We start from the raw sequence: 20,543 nt of genomic DNA on the forward strand, positions 1-20,543 counted from the left end.
TTCTCTGTTGCAACATGAAGACATTTTGACTGAAATAAGCAGGATAACAAGCACAATTTCAACTGTTCTTTTTGGTCTAGTACAGGAGGGCTAAAGGTGCTGAAAAGGAGGAAATACTCATGCAGAAAATCTCTTCAAAGGTATTTACCATAGAACAGTCTCTCTGGAGAGAGAAGTAACTCAAGAGAAAGACTCAGATAGCAAGGCTAAATGAATGTGAATGTGTGGGAAAGCCCAATGACTTATCAACTCTTCTGTTCTTGCTACTGATCTTCCTTAGCTTTGTCTCCCCAGGAATTATATCCTGTATTTTTTTTTCTCAATAATTAAAATTACAGCAAGTACACATTACCAGCTAAGTTCAAACCCCAGCTAGATATAGAAATATTTCTATCTTTTTATTTTGAATACCTACAATATAAACATCTGATTATATAAAGATCCCACCAAGGCCAGAACCACAGCTTCCTTGTCAAGTATGAAAAGTATGTATACAAGTTTGTCACACCACTGTGTCACACCACTGGGTATGACACAGCCTCACTGTGGTGGCAGAGCATTCAGAAGGCAGTCAAGTGTTCATAACACTCAAATTGAAGCTAGTGGATTGTGTGGAATACATCAGTGCTGTCCTATTATAAAATATTGTTGAACATAATATGGAACACAAAGTTGTAGTAAGCTTAAAGCACAGTTTACAACAAAAATCAAGAAAAGCTATAAGCAAAAGCACAAGTTGAGAAAAAGAAACATTAAATTCTGATTTTCTATTTAGCCCCTTTGCTAAATACATACCATCATTTATAACCCCGCATAGTGTTAAGAGCTCCAGTTCTCTGTTTATCACTTGGTCCTATACAGGAAAAGAGGACAATGTGAGACTCATAGGGTCCCCAGCATAAGGGCAACAGGGCTTAAAACAGTGGTTACTCCTTGGTTTGCTCCAAGCTAGACATAGATGGCAGCCAGCATGAAGGGAAACAGGAAACATCCATGTTTGGGTTTGTGCATGAGACTGGGTCATGGACTGACAATAAAAAGATATTTTGATCCCAGTTTTTCTACTTGCGTAAATCTGTTGTTTTCCACTGAGCCACTGCTGAGGTAATTTGTCTTGCTGAGTAACTCTACCAGCTTGTCAGATTAGCAGCAATCTGCTGCTCTTCTCTTGAAGAGTTTGTAACTGCTTGTAGAGGAGCAATCACTAAACTGAAATGCTGTCGGGCCTGTCTGACTTCTCTCATATTGCGAAGGCTATTCAACACAAAAATGGGTAGAAACAGGGAGTAGGTGACAACTCTTACCCTGCAGCAGCTACTATGGACTTGGCTCTAAGGTAGACAGGCATCAAACTCCACAACTGTCTTAGAGATCCATAAAGGTTGTTCTTAAAATGATATAATACTGTTTCATCTTTCAAAATAGAGAAGATGTATTTTGCCCTTCTCCTTATGTCACCTATCTTCAACACATTTCTAAACTCGTCAAAATAAAGAGCACCTTACACTGCAAGTGATTTCATGGGCAATTTCTTAGCACAACTGGTACAACCCGTATGCCTCTCCAGTGAGTAACTGAGATTCACAGGAAAAAATAAAAATACCATATCATAGCTTTCATTTTATGGGAAGATTTTTCATTTCTATAGAAAAATTGGCATCTGGATTGATCCTCTAGAGACAAATGTGACTGCCACATTCTCTAGCGCAAAGAACAGGGAGAAAAATCCTGTCCTAACAGCTACAAAACAGAAGCATTAATAGATTCAGAGGCTCTAAAAGAACTACTCCACCTACACATTTAAAAGTCATATCCAGAGGCTCAATTTTCTGTTTTTCTCCATGTTTAAATACCTCCAGTTTCTCTACCATCACAACAGTCTCATGAGTTTACACACATAACTTCCACGGCAGGCAGGACAAAGAGTTCTGTTATAAGAACAGACCTAGCTAGAGCTTTCTTGCAGGCCTCACACCTATATTTCTTCCATAAATCGCAGTCAAATCTCTATTCTAAGAGGCAATTGCTGAGTTGGCTGCTGGCCCTGGAAACCACAGTTTCAAATAAAATGCAACAGAGGAGAAAATAAAACTACATTTCTTCTTAAAAACAACAAAACAAAACTAAGTACTGCTACAAAAAAAGGAAGGATTTTAGGTAATGGCAATAAAAATGAGTTCAAATTTAAACCAGAATGAGAAAAATGTTCTGAAAAAAGGTTTCTGCCTAAAGGTTAACAGGGCAAGAACCTCAAGTGCTATGAAGTGAGACAGCACCCTGAAGTTAATGGAGTCCTGACTGTTTATACCAGAGCTCAATAAAAGTTTATTTTCAGGAGATTTGCCTCCATGTATGTGAGTTCTAGTGAAGGGTCAAATCCTTACACTGCAGCTTCCCAATCACAGTCTCAATTTTTGATTGATTTGGTGGCCACCTGGGCTAATGGGCAGAAACAGAATGAGAAATGTTTAATTAATGTCACAAGAAATGCTTCAAATATGTTTGGAAATAACAGGGACAACATTAATATGTCAGTAAAGATTTCAGAGATTTATAGTCCTTTCAATTTAGACTTTTACTGACTTTTATTGACTATATACTGTCACAAATATATATCCCTGGTCCGCCTTTTTTTATTTTTATTTTTTTTTTTAATAAATTGAAGCTATAGATACTGGGGAACCAGGAGACAACTAATTTCATGCTTGGAGGTATGAAATACTCAGGGGTTTAGCAACCCAAAGTTGCATCACCTCAGAATATTTTGTAAGCTGTTTACAATCTAGGGCTGGAAAGAATCCATGATGTGAACAGAAAAACAAAACAAAACAAAGAAAGAGTGAAGGAAGTGGAAGAACCTTTGGGTCCTCTCTTTTCTAAAGCCAGACAGAAAATACCACTTTAATGGTAGAAACATTTAAACTGCTATACTGAATCATACTTATGAATCATCAAGTCCATATCAAAACCACATTTAAGACAGAAGAGATGAAGAAGTTCCTTTCTAGCTGACAAATTCTTTTGAAAAAGCATGACATTCTTCCATACTCTTTTCAAAAACTTTTGAATTATTCTTAAAAAAAAACAACCCTCCCCCCCCAACAAATCCAGCATTTTGACAAGACAGAGCTAAAGCTTCTATTTTGAACAGCTCCTGCTTGGAAAGCCATGGTTGGCATGAATTTCCACCTAAATGTAAAGAAATATATATGATATAATGGGCCAACATATTAATATCTGGCTCAGAGCTTGGTGTGCCCGGCAGGGGTTTGGATTTTTTGACCTCGGCTCTGTTTGCAAGAGCCTGGGCCAGTCAGCGGCTGATAGGAGTGGCTTCTCCCACCGGTTGAGAGGGGTCTTAAGATGGGAGTTGGGTAAGTTCATTCACAGAGCTTTGAACTAGGTATGAAGGGGGGTGGGAGTGTAACTGGGATTACTAACATCGAGCCTGAGCGTAATGTCCCTGTGCTTGAAGAAGAGGGATGTGCTTGTAAGACCCCATGGTCTTGTGCCTTGGTGAAAAAGGAGGATGACTTACGCCTTTGTAGGAAGAACACGAGGGCAGGTATGAGGTGGTGGCTGTGGAAACACCTGAGTGTGGTGATGAGGGTATTAGGGTTACTGCCACTCGCAAGGAGATCAAGCTCAGGTGCCTGTACACCAATGCACGCAGCATGAGTAATAAACAAGAGGAGCTGGAGGCCATTGTGTGTTTGGAAAGTTATGATATAGTTGCCATCACAGAAACGTGGTGGAACGACTCCCACAGCTGGAGTGAAGTGATGGAGGGCTACCGGCTTTTCAAAAGAGACAGGCTGGGTAGGAAAGGTGATGGTGTAACTCTCTATATTAAAAAAGACTATGAATGTGTGGAAATTAATGAGGGTGATGATGGGGCTGAGAGCATATGGATCAGAATAAAAGCAAAGGCCAACAAGACTGACGTTATTGTGGGAGTCTGCTCCCACAGGCCACCCACCCAGGTGGATGAGAGGCTTTATAAACAGTTGGGTGAGGTCTCTAGATCTCTCCCCCTTGTTCTGGCGGGGGACTTCAACTTCCCAGACATCTGCTGGAATTATAATACAGCTGACAGGGAAAAGTCCCAGGGGTTCCTACCGTGTGTGGGAGATAACTTCCTGGCACAGCTAGTGAGGGAGCCGACAAGGGCAAGCAATATCCTGGACCTGCTGTTTGTCAACAGAGAAGGTCTTGTGGGGGATGTAAAGGTTGGAGGCCATCTGGGGCAAAGTGATCACAAAATGCTAGATTTCTCTATCCTTGTTGAACCACAAGGGGGGAGGGGAGTCAGCAGAAGTGCCACCTTGGACTTCCGGAGGGTGGACTTCAACCTCTTTGGGACCATGGTTGAGATGGTCCCTTGGGAGGTAGTTTTGGAGAGCGTGGGAGCTCAGGAAGGCTGGGAATATTTTAAGGAAACTGTTCTAAAGGTGCAGAACCTGACCATCCCCATGTCACGGAAGATGAGCTGACGGGCAAGGAGGCCGTGCTGGCTGAACAGAGACCTTTGGCTGGATCTCAAGAACAAAAGGAAAGTTTATGGTCTCTGGAAGAGTGGGCAAGATACTTATGAGGATTACAGGTATGTAGTGAAGCTGTGCAGGGAGAAAATTAGAAAAGCCAAAGCGCAGCTAGAACTGAGCTTGGCCACTAAAGCAAAGGTAAACAGTAAATGCTTTTATAAACACATTAACAGCAAGAGGAAGGCTAGGGAAAATCTCCATCCCCTCTTGGATGCCGAAGGCAACCTGATCACCAAGGATCAGGTTAAGGCTGAGGTACTTAATTCTTTCTTTGCCTCAGTCTTTAATAATAAGACTTGTTACTCCCTGGGAACACAGCCCCCTGTGTTGGTAGATAGGGATGGGGAACAGAATAAGCCCTTCATGATCCAAGATGAGATAGTTTTGGACCTGCTGCAAAAGCTGGATGCTTACAAGTCCATGGGGCTGGATGGACTGCACCCTAGAGTGCTGAGAGAGTTGGCGGATGTTGTTGCCAAGTCACTCTCCATCATCTTTCGGCAGTCCTGGCTAACCAGGGATGTTCCAGTGGATTGGAAACTGGCAAATGTGACGCCCATCTTCAAAAAGGGCCAAAAAGACGATCCTGGTAGCTACAGGCCTATCAGTTTCACCTCGGTGCCAGGGAACCATCAAGAACCATCATGGACCAACTAAAGGTCAACCAGGGGATCAGGCCCAGTCAGCATGGGTTTACGAATGGTAGATCCTGGCTGACAAACCTGATTTCATTCTATGACAAGGTGACCCACTTAGTGGATGAGTGTCAGGCTGTCGATGTGGTCTACCTGGACTTCAGTAAGGCCTTTGACACTGTCCCCCATAACATTCTTGTGGAGAAGTTGGCTACCCATGGTCTGGATGGGTGTACGCTCCGCTGGGTGAAGCACTGTCTGGATGGCCGGGCCCAAAGAGTTGTGGTCAATGGAGTTGAATACAGTTGGCTGTCGGTCACGAGCGGTGTCCCCCAAGGCTCAGTGCTGGGGCCGCCTCTGTTTAATATCTTCATTGATGATCTTGATGAGGGGATTGAGTGCACCCTCAGTAAGTTTGCAGACAACACCAAGCTGGGAGGGAGTGTTGATATGCCAGAGGGGAGAAGGGCACTACGGAGCAACCTGGATAGACTGGATCGATGGGCCAAGGTTAATGGTATGAGTTTCAATAGGGCCAAGTATTGGGTCCTGCATTTTGTTCACAACAACCCCAAGCAACCCTACAGGCTTGGGGAGGTGTGGCTGGAAAGCTGCCTGATGGAAAGGGACCTTGGTGTACTGTTGGACAGTCGGCTGAATATGAGCCAGTAGTGTGCCCAGGTGGCCAAGAAGGCCAATAGCATCCTGGCTTGTATCAGGAATGGTGGGGTGAGTAGGACTAGGGAAGTCATCCTGCCCCTGTACTCGGTATTGGTGAGGCCTCACCTCGAGTACTGTGCTCAGTTTTGGGCACCTCAGTACAACAAGGACATGGAGGTACTGCAGCAGGTCCAGAGAAGGGCAACAAGGTAGTGAAGGGCTTGGAAAATCAGCCCTATGAGGTGAGGCTGAGGGAGCTGGGGCAGTTTAGTCTGGGGAAGAGGAGGCTAAGGGGAGACCTTATTACTCTCTTCCAGTACCTGAAATGTGCTTACAGTGAGAGTGGGGTAGGTTTCTTCTCACTGGTAACAGGTGACAAGACAAGGGGAAATGGCCTCAAGTTGCGCCAAGGCAAGTTTAGGTTGGACGTTAGGAAACAGTTCTTTACAGAAAGGGTGGTTAAGCACTGGAATAGACTCCCCAGGGAGGTGGTTGAGTCACCATCCCTGGATGTGTTTAAGAGCCGTTTGGATGTGGTGCTCAGAGATATGATTTAGCAGAGGGTTGTTAGAGTTAGGGTACTATGGTTAGGCTGCGGTTGGACTTGATGATCTTTGAGGTCCTTTCCAACCTGAGTAATTCTATGATTCTATGAAATGTAATGCAGGTGAGTCCCTACTGCTATATAGAAGTGCTATCTGTTTTTTTTTTCCTTGGTATTTGCTATGGATATTGTTTAAAGTTTATAAAAGCCTAATTTTTCAATAACAGAAATCAAAGAAAGAAATAATGCGACACTGTTACAGAAGACTGTAACACTACTTGTGGTGTATTAGGTGAATATTAACCCAAGAGTAATACTAGACCATTTTAGGCCTGCAACTTTTTGGAATAGCTGCCTATTACTCAGATAATTATGAAGCAGAACAATTTCTGCAGAAGGAAACATATCTCTTTAGATTAAATCTGAAATGAATCTTAACTCTGTTCTTATCAGACTCTAGTGCCTGCAAGAACTGTTATAGCTTACTCTGAGGAAAAAACACTTGGACTTGGCATACCAACACCTACTTTTATGATGCCTTTTCCTGAGGAAAAGTTAAATCAGTTCACTCTATAAAGTCAGCTGAAAGGTACACACAAATTATAGTTGTGCATATGGGGTGCATGTGAAATTAAATATGAAATCAATCTGCCACTGGAATGGAAAAACAGACATGGTAGGAGCTCCACGAGTAAAACATAGGAATTCTAACTGATACAACATACAGATGCTTCAGCCTTCCAAATAACCTGTGTTTGAACTCTAGAGAGGCTCTCTTTAATATCAACTTCATTTACATAATAATACATTTCTAGGAAATTTATGAAAGTCAGGCTTTGCTACTAATTTGAAAGCTTGTGTTTAGAAATCAATTTGTTGTTGTTATTGTTATTTTTAAGTTGAGAATAAGAGAACTATGAGCTCTGACCCACCAATTCAATGAGGAATCTCTAAATATCTTAATCAATGAACTCTAGTTTCACTGCCAAAATGGTGATCTTCTTTGCCAAAAGCCAACTAAAATCTCAAATTCTCAGAGAACTACAAGACTGAAGAATCTGTTCCTTTTCCAGAAAGGGTAACAAAGATATCTTTATATGCACGTTTCAAACAACCGGAGCTGTGGGAAGAGGAGGGGGAATTTAAGCAGGACAAAAGATTCCAGCAGTTCAACTGAGCATTAGTTAGAGAAGAAGGAAACTGAAGTCCTTGCAAATGAGTTAAAAGCAGCGTCTGACAGCGTCCAGGTTATTCAAATGAATGGAGAGCTTTAAGATACAGTTTGATGTTTCTGATGACAGTCCTTTTTTGTACCTTAAAACAAAGATAGTTTGAAAGGGTAAGATTGGAGGCAGCCTGGGCTGTAGTGACCATGCCTTGGTGAAGTTTGTGATCTTGAAGAATGCATGCCTGGCAAAAAACAGAGCTAGGACCCTGTGCTTTAGGAGAGCAAACTTCCGGCTGCCTGAGGAAGTGCTGACTGGGATCCCCTGGGAAACTGTCCTTAAGGGCATCAGTACAGAACAGAGCTGGCAGCTCTTTAAGAGAGCTTCTTAGAGCCTTCTGAGAGCCCAACAGTTCTCCATCCCCCAGCAGAATAAGTCAAGCAGGAAAGGCACGCGACCGTTGTGGCTGTGCAAGGACCTGCAGCTTAAACTGAGGGAAAAGAGGGAAATGTACAGAAAGTGGAAGCAGTGCTGTGTAGCCTGGAGGAATACAGGGCTGTTGTCTGTGTGTGTAGAGATAGGATTAGGAAAGGCAAGGTGCAGATGGAGCTGAACTGGGTGAGGGATGTGAAAGATAACAAGAAGGGGTTCCACAGGTACATAGGCAGGAGGAGACAGGCCAAGGAGTGTGTTCCCCCTCTAATGAAAGGTAATGGGGATCTGGCTTCCTCATACGTAGAAAAAGCTGAGGTAATCAGTGAGTGCTTTCATCAGTCTTCACCGGTGGTCAGGCTTCCTGTGTCTGCCAGGACCATGAGCCTCTAGATGAGGGTGTGGAGAGTGGTTTCTGTCCCACTGTAACAGTGGAACAAGTTCAAGTCCTCCTCATGAAACAGTGTGTATAAGTCCACGGGATCAGATGATATCCATCCTAGGGTTCTGAAAGAGATGTCTGATGTAGTTGACGAGCCACTCTCCATCATATTTGAAAAATTATGGCTGTATGATGAAGTCCCCAGTGACTGTAAAAACAGAAACATTACTCCCATTTTTAAGAAAAGGAGAAAGGAGGACCCGGGGAACTACAGACCGGAAAGCCTCACCTCTGTGCCTGGGAAGGTCATGGAGCAGATCCTCCTAGAAGCTATGTTAAGGCTCTCACATATGAGATAAAGAGGTGATTTGAGAAAGCCTGCACGGCTTCACCAAAGGCAGATTGTGCCTGACCAGTCTGGTGGCCTTCTATGATAGAGTGACAGCTTCGGTGGATGGGGGAAGGGCAGTGTATGTCATCTACCTGAACTTCTGCAAAGCCTTTGACAGTGTCCCTCATCACATCCTTCTCTCTAAATTGGAGAAGTATGGATTTGAAGGATGGACTGTTCTATGGATTAGGAATTGGCTGGCTGGACACAGCCAAAGGGTTGTGATCAACAGTTCTGTGTCAGGGTGGAGGCCAGTCACAGGCAGTGTCCCTCAGGGGTCAGTCTTGGGACTGGTGTTCTTCAGCATCTTCATCAATGACATAGATGATGGCTTCGAGTATACCCTCAGCAAGTTTGCAGATTACACCAAGCTGAGCAGTGCAGTCGATACACCGGAAGGCAGGGAAGCCATCCACAGGGACCTGGACAGGCTGGAGAAGTGGGCCCATGAAAACCTAATGAGGTTCAATAAGGCCAAGTGCAGGGTGCTGCACTTGGGTCGGGGCAGTCCCAGGTATTCATACAAAGTGGGGGCAGATCTCTTTGAAAGCAGCCCCACGGAGAAGGACTTGGGGGTCTAGGTAGATGAGAAGCTGGACATAAGCCAGCAGTGTGCACTTGTAGCCTGGAAAGCCGACTGTGTTCTGTGCTGCACTAAAGAAAGAGTGGCCAGCAGGGAGAGGAAGGTGATTGATCCCTCTACTCAGCTCTTGTGAAGCCCCATCTGGATTACTGCACCCAGGCCTGGAGCCCCCAGAACAGGAATAACATGGAGCTCTTGGAGTGGGTCCAGAGGAGGGCCACTAAGATGATCAGAGGGCTGGAGCACCTCTCCTATGAAGAAAGGTTGAGGGAACTGGGCTTGTTGAGCTTGGAAAAGAGAAGGCTCTGAGGAGACCTCATTGTGGCCTTCCAGTACTTGAAGGGAGCATGTAAACAGGAAGGGAAATGGCTGTTTACGAGGGTTGGTTAGTGATAGGACAAGGAGGAATGGTTTTAAACTGAGACAGGGGAGCTTTAGGTTAGATTTTAGGAGGAAGTATTTTGCAGAGAGGGTGGTGACACACTGGAACAGGTTGCCCAAGGAGGTTGTGAATGCCCCATCCCTGGAGGCATTCAAGGCCAGGCTGGATGTGTCTCTGGGCAGCCTGGTCTGGTGGTTGGTGACCCTGCACTTAGCAGGGAGGTTGAAACTTGATGACCACTGTGGTCCTTTTTAACCCAGGCCATTCTATGATTCTATGATAGTGGAAGAAAAAAAAGATAGATTTGAAGAATTTTAAAACTTAACGATTTTTGATGTCTATTTAGTGATATACAATGCTGGTTCTTCCTTGTTTCTAGCTGCAAAAATGCACCACTTGGCCTAAAAACTACAGGAAATGGCTCTCTAATGTAATATTTTTGTGGGAAGGGAATGGGTGCATGAATGTGACTTCAAGTCAGTGTCTGTGTTAAGGTGCTGTTGGCAGGGAGTAACCTGATGAGGTTTAACGAAAGCAAGTGTACAGTCTTGCATATAGGGAGGAATAATCACATACATCAGTACAGGTTAGGGGTGACCTGCTGTAGAGGAGCTCTGTGGAGAAGGACCTGGGTGTCCTGGTGGGCAATAAACAGGCCATGAGCCAGAAGTGTGCCCATGAGGCAAAGAAAACCAATGGTATCCTGGGGTAAATTAAAATGAATGTGTCCTGCAGGTTCAGGAAGGTGATCCTCCCCCTCTACTTTGACATAGTGAGGCCCCATTTATAATATTGCACCCAGTTCTTGGCTCCCCAGTTCAAAAATTCAGTGATTTCCTAGAAGGAGTCCAGCAGAAGTCCACAAAGCAGGCCTGGAGCATCTCCCTTATGAGGAAAGGCTGAATAACTGAATCACAGAATCATAGAATCACAAGGTTGGAAAGGACCCACAGGATCATCTAGTCCAACAGTCCTTCCATTACTATTCCTACCACAAGCCACTAAACCATATCTCATAGCTCCTCATCCAGATGCCTCTTCAACATTGCCAGGGATGGCAACTCCACCACCACCCTGGCCAGGCCATTCCAGTGCCTGACCACTCTCTGAGAGAAAAAGTTTTTCCTTATGTCTAATCTAAATCTCCTCTGGCACAACTTGTGGCCATTTCCTCAGGTCCTGTTTATTGCCTGGGAGAAGAGGCCAAACCCCTCCTCATCACAACCTCCCTTCAGGAAGATGTAGAAGAAGCTTCCTCTTCTCCAGACTAAAAAATACCAGCTCCCTCAGCCGCTTCTCACATGACTTGTGCTCCAGACCCCTCACCAGTTTCATTGCCCTTCTATGACATGTTTCAGGGCCTCAATGTCTTTCTTGCAGTGAGGGGCCCAAAACTGAACACATTACATGAGGCGCGGCCTCAACAGTGCTGAGTACAGGGGGATGATTACCTCCCTGCTCCTGCTGGCCACACTATTTCTAATGCAGGACAGGATGGCATTGACCCTCTTGGCCACCTGGGCACACTGCTGGCTCATGTGCAGCCAAACATCAACCAACACCCCCAGGTCCCTTTCCTCTTCACAGTCATCCAGCCACTCTGCCTCAAGCCTATAGTTCTGCATGGGGTTATGGAGGCCAAAGTGCAGGACCCGGCACTTGGCCTTGTTGAACCTCATCCCCTTCACCTCAGTCCAGCAATCCAGCTTATCTAGATCCCTCTGAAGGTCCTCCCTACCCTCAGGCAGATCGACACTACCTCCGAACTTGGTGTCATCTGCAGACTTACTGAGGATACACTCAATCCCCTCATTTAGGTAATCAGTAAAGATATTAAACAAGATGGGCCCTAGTACCAATCCCGGGGGGACACCACTTGTAACGGGTTGCCAGCTGGACTTAACTCCATTAACTACTATCTGTTGGGCATCGCCCTCTAGCTCATTCCTTACCCAAAGTAGAGTATTCCTGTCCAGGACATGGGCAGCCAGTTTCCCCAGGAGAATACTGTGAGAGACCATGTCAAAGGCTTTGCTGAAGTCTAGGTAGACTACATCAACAGCCTTTCCCTTGTCTACCAGTCTGATTACCCAGTTGTACAAGGAGATGAGGTTGGTCAAGCATGACCTGCTGGGGTCTGGAGTCTGTTCAGCTTGGGGAACGGAAGAATGAGAGGGGATTTATTAAATATTTTTAAATAAAAAAGGGAGGTGGGAGGCAAATAGATGAGGCCAGGATTTCTTGGTGGTCTATAATGATAGGACAAGAAGTAATGGCCTAAAACTTGAACACAGGAAGTTCTGTACTAACACACAGAAGAACTTCTTTATGATGTGTGATGGAGCACTGGAACAGGTTGCCCAGAGAGGCTGTTGATTTTCCTTCTATGGAGATATTCAAGACTCGTCTGGACACCTACCTGTGCAATCTGTTGAAGGGTACCTGCTTTAGCAGTGGGACTGGGCTTGATAATCTCTTGAGGTCCCTTCCAAATCTTGCAATCCTCTGATTCTGTGACTCTCTGTTTTATGATTCTGTCTGATTCTAAACTTCCAGTTAAAAACTGTGTTTGGAGAAGAATAAGTGCAGACAATCAACCTAAAAAAGACTACATTTACCAAACACTAAGAGATTGGGAACCTTAGAAAATACTGCAGTTTGGGGCAATCTTAAAAATGTGTAGATTTCTGAACCAAAGGATAATTTTGGAATAAAGTAGAAGGGGAAATGATTACATACATACTACAAGAGGGACTTTCCAAAAAGGGACGAAAGAATAGATACTTGATGGAAATATGAACAAAGCTATAAGTGATTCCATGTCAGGCTACTTAGATGTGTGAGTAGGGGTAGGTGTGTAAACAGTTTTTTCTGCCAAATGTATAGTGGAAAGCAAGTATTTCTGAGTTATTGTCATGTCTTGAAAAGGAAATAATCTCTACTGTTAAATGAAAAAAGATGCTTGTATCTGAGGCAAAAGACAGTACTAAAACAGGCTTTGAACAAAAAAATCACACACACACACACACACAAACACACACACACACAAAAAAAAAAAAAGAGAAGAAACAAAAACCACCTAAGCATTGCTACTTGCTTGCATTCAGAGGTGTACATTTCAAGGTCTCATATGTTACTAAGCTTCAAAAAGATTTAATGTGGTAACTTCATGCTAAAAATGATTAAGTGAACAAAGTATTCGTTCTCCTTTTGCATCATGACAAAATTTTCTAAGTCTTAATTATTTTTTTGTCAAAAATTTTTGTGGTGGCTACAACTGAGGTCAGGCAGAAATAAATAAAATCTTCAGAAATGTCATGAGAGACAAAATATAAAGGTGAAAAATGTCCTAATTTGATTGTTTTAGTGAGAAATACTATTTCAAAGGCTTTCTTGGTGGAAAGGAGCACTTAAAATGACATTGCCGAGAAAGAGGATTAGGAAATTTTAAGTGTTTTGAAATGTTTTCAAATGTAATACTGAGACCTATCCTGAAGTATCATTCCAAGGAAAAACAATCTGTATAATATTTGCTAGGTGGGTGGGCCATGTGTTTTGTTTTGTTTCTTCTGTCTTTATAATCACATGAAACAAGCATAGCTGCAATCTTTCTGACATGGATTAATTCAGATCTCTATCCCGCGCCTATCAGCATCTCCATGCTAAAGATAAGGACAAGAATTTTAAAAGGTTATTTACAAGATCTACAAAGACCTTACACATAAAGAGGAGACCTAATACGTGTCATTAATTTGCCAGTAATCCAGTTTGAAACCAACTAAGTGCATGAGCATATTTGACATAATAGGCTGATGATCAGGAAGCTGATCCAGCTATTTCAGAATCAAAGAGTTATTTGAAAAGCAAGCGTCATTCAACACATTGTTCCATCTTGGTGTGGAAAAATTGGATGTGCTGATTCAGAGCTCACACACAATGATGTATATTTTCGAATTTGTTTTCTACAGTCACTGAGTTAACTGAGAAGGTATTATGTGCATCTTGTCAAAGTGTTCAGCTCAGAAGAAATAACGTATTCTGATGTTGACTGGAATAGAATTTTCATAACTGATTATGCCATTTCAGTAATGAGCATAACTAAATCTGTCAGAAATATAATGAATTTTCTCCCCTCTTTAGTAGTAAGTTATTTGAAGAAAAAATGTCAATAAACTTCTTGAATGAAACTTTTGAAAGTAGATCTGTCTACAAGCATCCAGAATTTTGTGTGTGTGTACATCTGTGTGTGCAAAGGTTTGTTTTTCAGAGGAGCAGGGGGCTTACTTTCAGAATAATATATTTTCATTTCTTTCCAGAGTTTGAAAACAGTGAAATAAACACCTTTAGCCATGAAAGTAAGCACAGTACAGTTTGTTCCAACTTCACGTAAGTTACACATTTTGACACTTTGTCCTGAACATATGCTGCATGTTTAAGGGATACAGACATCCTACAAAAGAAAATCTAAATTTTTCTAATATTAAAGAGACATTTATAATTTGTATATTTGAGGCAGTAACCATTTTCTCAGTTACAAGCTTTCACTGGCACACACTGTTGTTCTAAAATATTTGGCAATAAAGAAGAGGCACTGTTGTTTAACATTTCTTGCCTATCATTACATCTTTCAGCATTTTTTTTTTTGTGTAAAGAACATAATATTTTGATTAACTATCCAGTATTTCCTGATAATATCTATTTATTTTTTTTCATGTTTATTTTCTTTTTGCTTTTGATTGTATAGACTCTGTCTTTTTCATTCTGATATTTCCCCTGCATCAAGCAGAATCTTTGCAGACTGTGTCATAAATGGAACTGGTAAAGCATTCCTGCATTGGGAACACTCAATTCCTAACCCACTAATTTAAGGGTGAAATTATTTCTGGAAATGTTATGAGCCTGTGTGCTAAAGAACCTCTTATGCTCTGAGGATAAAGGCACTAGCATTTTGATACAAATGGTTTGTGCTTGCATGTATTCCCTACAATCAGTGAGTTGCCCTTATCAAAATGCTTCTAAAAAAACCCTATTTCTTACTAAATTTGCATGCGGATTTTGACATCCAGTTTTCAAATGCATTTAAGGAGAGATACATAAAATATTTTATATTTTTACATCTTATTCAGGGATGGTTACTGCATATTTTTTCAAGACTGTAAGAAATGTAAATGTCTTGGGAATTGGTCAGTTTTTCTATTACTTGAGATCGTTTAAAGGGAAAAAACAGAGCAATGGGAAAAAGTCTAGAGTGCAGAAAGCAGCATTTGCTCCTGTTATTTTTTCTCCTCCACAAGTGAAACAGAAGGAGATGGTTTTACAAAGAAATGATGCTGTCTACCCCTGGAGAGAAATACCTTAGACACAGGAGCATAGCAGGTCACTGAGCAGGCACTGTCTCCAAAACATCAAGAAGAGGGAGGAGGAAAGGAGATAGAAACTGTGCGTAGTGTTCCTACAGAAATAGATTTTGTTTGCTGCTGTCATTACACGCAAAAAGCTTTTCATCACTTTCAGCCTACACTAACATGATTCAGAAGAGATGGTACAGTTCAGTTGGGAAAAAAGCTGTAAGTGGTCTTTGGGCAATATTTCATCTTATTTGCATTACTTTAGGACTTACTTGCAAAATTAAATTCTCAAAAAGGAATGTCAAACTTGCTTTTTCTTTAAAGGTTTATATTATACAAGGAGAGGGATAGGGATACATTAATATTAAAATAGTAGAACAGTACACGCTTCTCAGTTCTTGTCTGAAAGTGCTTGATATCTGGGCGTTATCCTTTAGATCTTGGCTCACCACATTTAAAATGAGGATTTCATGCCTGTGAAAGGTGTTAGGCTGGCAAATCCAAGAAGAAGAGAAACAATCTCAAATAGTGCATGCATCACGCCCTTCATAAAAATATCACAGCATAATGTAAAATTAAGTTAGATTTCTTGTTTTCCCAAAGATCAAATACACCACAAGGCAGAGTAATGCGGGGGATTATTTTCTCCGCAACCCTGTAAAAGTGCTTCAACATCAACTCACCAGGCTTCCTCAAAGGCTGTGTCTAATCCTGTTCCATCTCCAGACCTCTTTAATCAAGCCTGTAACAAATTATGTGACCATAGCTAGGACCAGTTTTTCCTCCTAAAGGCAAAGAACCATCTACATGGTAACACATCACATGCACGATTTAAAAGTTCATACATTTGAACTAGAGATCTATAAGTTGGGAAAGGCACCACAATGGATGACTGGCAGTGGATCAATCTGTAGAATCACAGTCATACTGGCTCTGAGGAATACGTTTAGGCACGTGTGTGCTCTAGAGGTTCAAATGCAATTGTAAGAGAAACATAAAACAAGAAAACAAGTTTGTTGTTGTTGTTATTTCCCTAGAAGAACAATTAAAGATTAAGAACAGCATTGCAGTTTGCGCTGAAAAGAAGAAGCCACAGGTGAATAGGAAATTCTGTTAGGTTTGAAACAATGGAACAAGCAGATTCCAGAGGCTATCACTGTGAGCAAGGGAATCAGCTACCACCTAGTAACTGCCCAGATTAAAAGACCTACACTCCTATTAAAAGGTTTACACTCCTACATTTGTTTATAGATTTTAAATATACTTTTGTGCCCATAACACCACTGCAATTTCCCAATAGGACTTTAAAGAAAGTAGTAATCTTAAAACATGCTGTGGTCTATCCCTAATCAGGATCATAGCTTTGCACGTTAATATCCTTGCCAATTCTCCTCCAGCATCTCACCCACCTCCTCTTGGAACAAGATTTTATATTCTCAAATTCCTTGGACCTCAATCAGTCAGATCACAGACTTGAGCATAGTGTGGAGAAAGCATTGCTCTCCATCTTCTACAAGCTCCCCAAGGCAAAACAAGACTGAATTGTTTTGATGATACTACTTGGCCTTGTGATGACCTTTCATCCCAAGAGACTGATCTTGACTCATCTGTGGATTCTCCATTGACTGAACAGGAACAACCAGTAGGTAACTCTCCTTGATGCTCTCAGGAGGAGCTGAGGGGCAGAGTCAAGTCCTAGCATATCCACCAGGGACTCTCAACTGCCATGTGTGAAGCCAGCTTAGCCCCAATTCTCTTCACCTCCAGTACCAGCTACACTGCATTCCTGGGGAAAGATTTTGAGGAGATGCCATGCATTAGATGTCAATACACCGCTGATGTTCATTCCCTCCCCCTACTTCAGATGTATCAGACCCAGATGTATCAGACTTTGTATTTCCCATTATGGCTGTCTAGGTTAGTCACTGAGATTGACTTGTAAAGGCTCTCATCCAATTTAAATAAAATAGAAATTATATTCTTTAACAGGAAGCAGTCTTTTACATGCCTATTTGGTTGATTATGTTCACTTTGACAGCAGATGTCACTTCAGGTATTAGTCAAGTAGCGTGTTGCTTTCATCAGTGATGTTAGAAATGAAATTCTGGTCCAGAAATGAAAATTTTTGTTCATGCACTTAGTGGGACCAAAATTTTATATATCACTGAGTAAAAGCATATTTCATTTGACGTGCAATTTGTAGCATTTTTAATTTATAAAATTTTGGATGTTAATTGCCTTTGTACTTGTTGAGTCAGACTGCCTCAGTGCAATCATGGCCTTAGAGTCTTCACTAATGAGCAGCACTATTACATGCTGAATTGTTTAAGTTAATGAAATACGGCATGTAATGCAGGCAAAATAAAGAGGAAGACTATAATTTTCCATAAAGAAATACAAAAGATTAGATTGAAAATTCAGCTTTCATTTTCTTTGGAATCCCTGTTAATTTCTTTTGGCTTTTTTCACTACAAAATGGGGAGATGGGACAAAAAATATTGTTTGAATCTAATTGAATACTTATTACTTTATTGCAGAAATAGGAAAAGAAAGACAAGCACTTTGCAAATGTACAGAAACACCTTTTTCTTTGAATAAAACATTGGAAAAGTTTGGATTATCTTTACATAATTTTTTAATGTGATTCAGGGATATAGAACAATTATCAGGAACAATATATAACTGACAGCTTCAAAAGATACTTAGGTCTCTACTGAGGAAGGCAAAATGTGCATGGAATAAGTATGAATAACTGATTTAGAGAGACAACTGCATTGTCAGTGCAGTTAAGTACAAGATTTTGTCAATTAAATGACAACTACTCAACTATGTATTTATTAAATCAGTATATCTGTGCATTTAGGTATTACTGCATCTGATCTAACTGACACAGCAAATACACTTATGATTAAAAACTATGGAATCCATTATTTCATTCATTATGAGATGCAGAATGGTCTGTTTAATCTGGTTATTACCCAATGAACTAGATTTTTTGTGCAATCCATCCAAGATGCAAATGGATTTTTCACATGAGCTCAAAATTATTTTACTGTTGCAAGCAGGCAAGCTAATTCCCAGTGAAAGGAGTGGTCTGGAAAGCAATATGGAAACAAGACTTTCCCTTCTGGGGAGCCAGTGGTCACATTCTCCTAATAAAACGAAACCTGTAGTTGTGGTGGAAAAGACATCGAATAAGAGAAAGCTGCTTAAGCAAAAACATACAAGAAGTGTTGCTCTGTATGTATTCTGATCTGTGAAAATCACAGGACAAGAGCTCTCTTTCTACTTCATGAAAAAATTCTTCATTAACAAGTCAGCCATATCAGCTGTACTTTTTTATATCAGCGCAAAGCTTCCACTCCTACAAACAGTTCTCTGAGCTTAGGTAAGTAAATGTGAAGGTTGTTAGCAAGACAAAATATCCAACTGGAGATCTTTACTTTCATGTGACAATCTGATAAGGACATACAGACTCTAAATCTTAAATTGTTTTCCAGTTTCAAACAGATCAGATTAATAATTTCCACCTAAAGGTATCATACTTTTTCTCTTCCCTCTTACATTTTGAAAACCTGATTCTCATTTCTTTTCTTAGGTTGCTGGGGTTAATTTTAAACATATTCAAGAATATTTTTCTGTATTAGGGGTAAGACATGCTATTACTTTTAAGAAATGATTGAATTAATATTAAAAAGAAGTTTCCAGGACATAGCTTGAGCAATCCAAATAAATGCAGAATATGTTGCTGGAAAGCTAAAGGTTTAACTTTTTGGAGGGTAGGAACTCATATAGGAACAGCATCAGTGTTTAGGAATTCAGTTCCTTTGTGAATTAATGTTAATAATTACAAGATCTGCCAATTTACAACCAAGATGGTGTAATTTTTCAGGTTTTGTAAATGTACTGTTCTTCTACTATCAGAAAATGCAATCTACTTATTAGAATTAACACTATTTATCATAAGTTGTTGAACTTCAAATCAGATTGCATAGAAGAGAACCACAGCACATTTTTCAGAACTGAGTTATATTTTGGAGAAATTCCTCTATCTAGTCCCACGAGTTGAAACATACTTTAGCAGATCAGTAGTTTGTATGCACACGTTTATTCAATTTTAGAACTTTTTTTCTACAGCTATTACTGCAATTAAAAAGTGCTAGTAAAATAAACATTATTTATTAAAGTGATGCATTAGTTGACCTTGTACATAAAGGCATTGGGAATGTACATAAAGGCATTGGGATCAGTGGGTAACTGACCGCACATTTTATCATAAATGAAGGTCAACATGGGAACTTCACCCTCAATTTGTAGGACAAGAGAAACTCTACCCCACTGTATTTCTTTTAGACTTTCACAGATTATGTACCAGATCTTGAAGGAAGTGCCAGATCTGAAGATATAAAATATCACAAAGTTGTTTTAAGATGGCCCAGAAATCTAACTGACATACTAAATGACACATTTTGAAAAATGGAGAAAGAAAAGCAAATCTTCTTTGGTATCCTGAATCATTCGGATCAGTAGATTTTAGTACTGGCAATCACAAATGGGTGGAATTTGATTTTATAAAGTATTGGCCTCTCCTTTATAGTGTTTAATTTCTGCTATTGGCTATCTTTGTTTTCCTCATGAAACTGTTGCTTTCTTGCACATGTTTTTGTAGTTTAAGAACACTGAATGTTTACTTGGCCCTTACAAGTTAGTGTGAGGTGTTGCTAAGTCCAGCCGTGAGATGATGAAATGTGTGGCATGCATGTGTGAATTGCATATGGGATCCCTTATTGTGCTTGCATATTATTATAGCTGGTCGTCACGCGGATCTGCTGATAGAGAAACTCTGGACAAGGCGCTTGCTGAGACACAAACCTAAGACCAGGCAAGGACTGAAAAGTGCACTCTTAAATACTATTATTAGTTTAACACATAGAAAAGGCAGCTATCCAAAGTTTCTATAGTTTTTCTATATCACTCTGAGAGCAGGCAATCAGAGAATTGTTACCTAGATATTATACCAGATGCTGCTTGGGTAAGAAACACACTTTCTTACTCATACAGATTGTGGTTTCGTCACAGAAGATTCTTTCTGTAGCATGGAGATCTTTGCATGCACAGCAAATAAGGCTTTGAAAATATGTTTTATATATGGTTTACTTAACCTGTTATCTTTATGGCACTTAAAATGTAATGTTTGTATTTTGAACAGGTGACTTCGGTACAATCAATTATGTTTGTTAGCTCTTCCAGCAAGTGGCTGGAAACATTTATGAGCTCAACCTCTAAGGCTTTAGGGCAGTAAATTTAAAAGCAACCAAAAAACATGAGTATGTTTAGTAGAACTTTGATGTTACAACATCAAAAACTTCTGAAAATTTTTGTACCAAATTCTGATGAAGTTCTTTTCTACACATGCTGTTCATGTCATCCACTGGACAGTATCTGAAGACTAGATTTAGGCATAGTAGGTGCCCAT

General features: G+C 40.9%; 1 long non-coding RNA gene across 1 annotated transcript in view; it reads right to left on the reverse strand.

The window, feature by feature from the left end:
• Positions 1-15,811, reverse strand: part of LOC124417635 — a 29,729-nt gene extending 13,918 nt beyond the window's left edge. The window contains exon 1 of the long non-coding RNA XR_006933011.1: positions 15,751-15,811. This is a non-coding gene — a long non-coding RNA (uncharacterized LOC124417635). The remainder of the gene's footprint in view (positions 1-15,750) is intronic.
• Between the last annotated feature and the right edge of the window lie 4,732 nt (positions 15,812-20,543).

Source organism: Gallus gallus, chromosome 1, assembly GCF_016699485.2.
Source record: "Gallus gallus isolate bGalGal1 chromosome 1, bGalGal1.mat.broiler.GRCg7b, whole genome shotgun sequence".
NCBI lineage: Eukaryota > Metazoa > Chordata > Aves > Galliformes > Phasianidae > Gallus > Gallus gallus.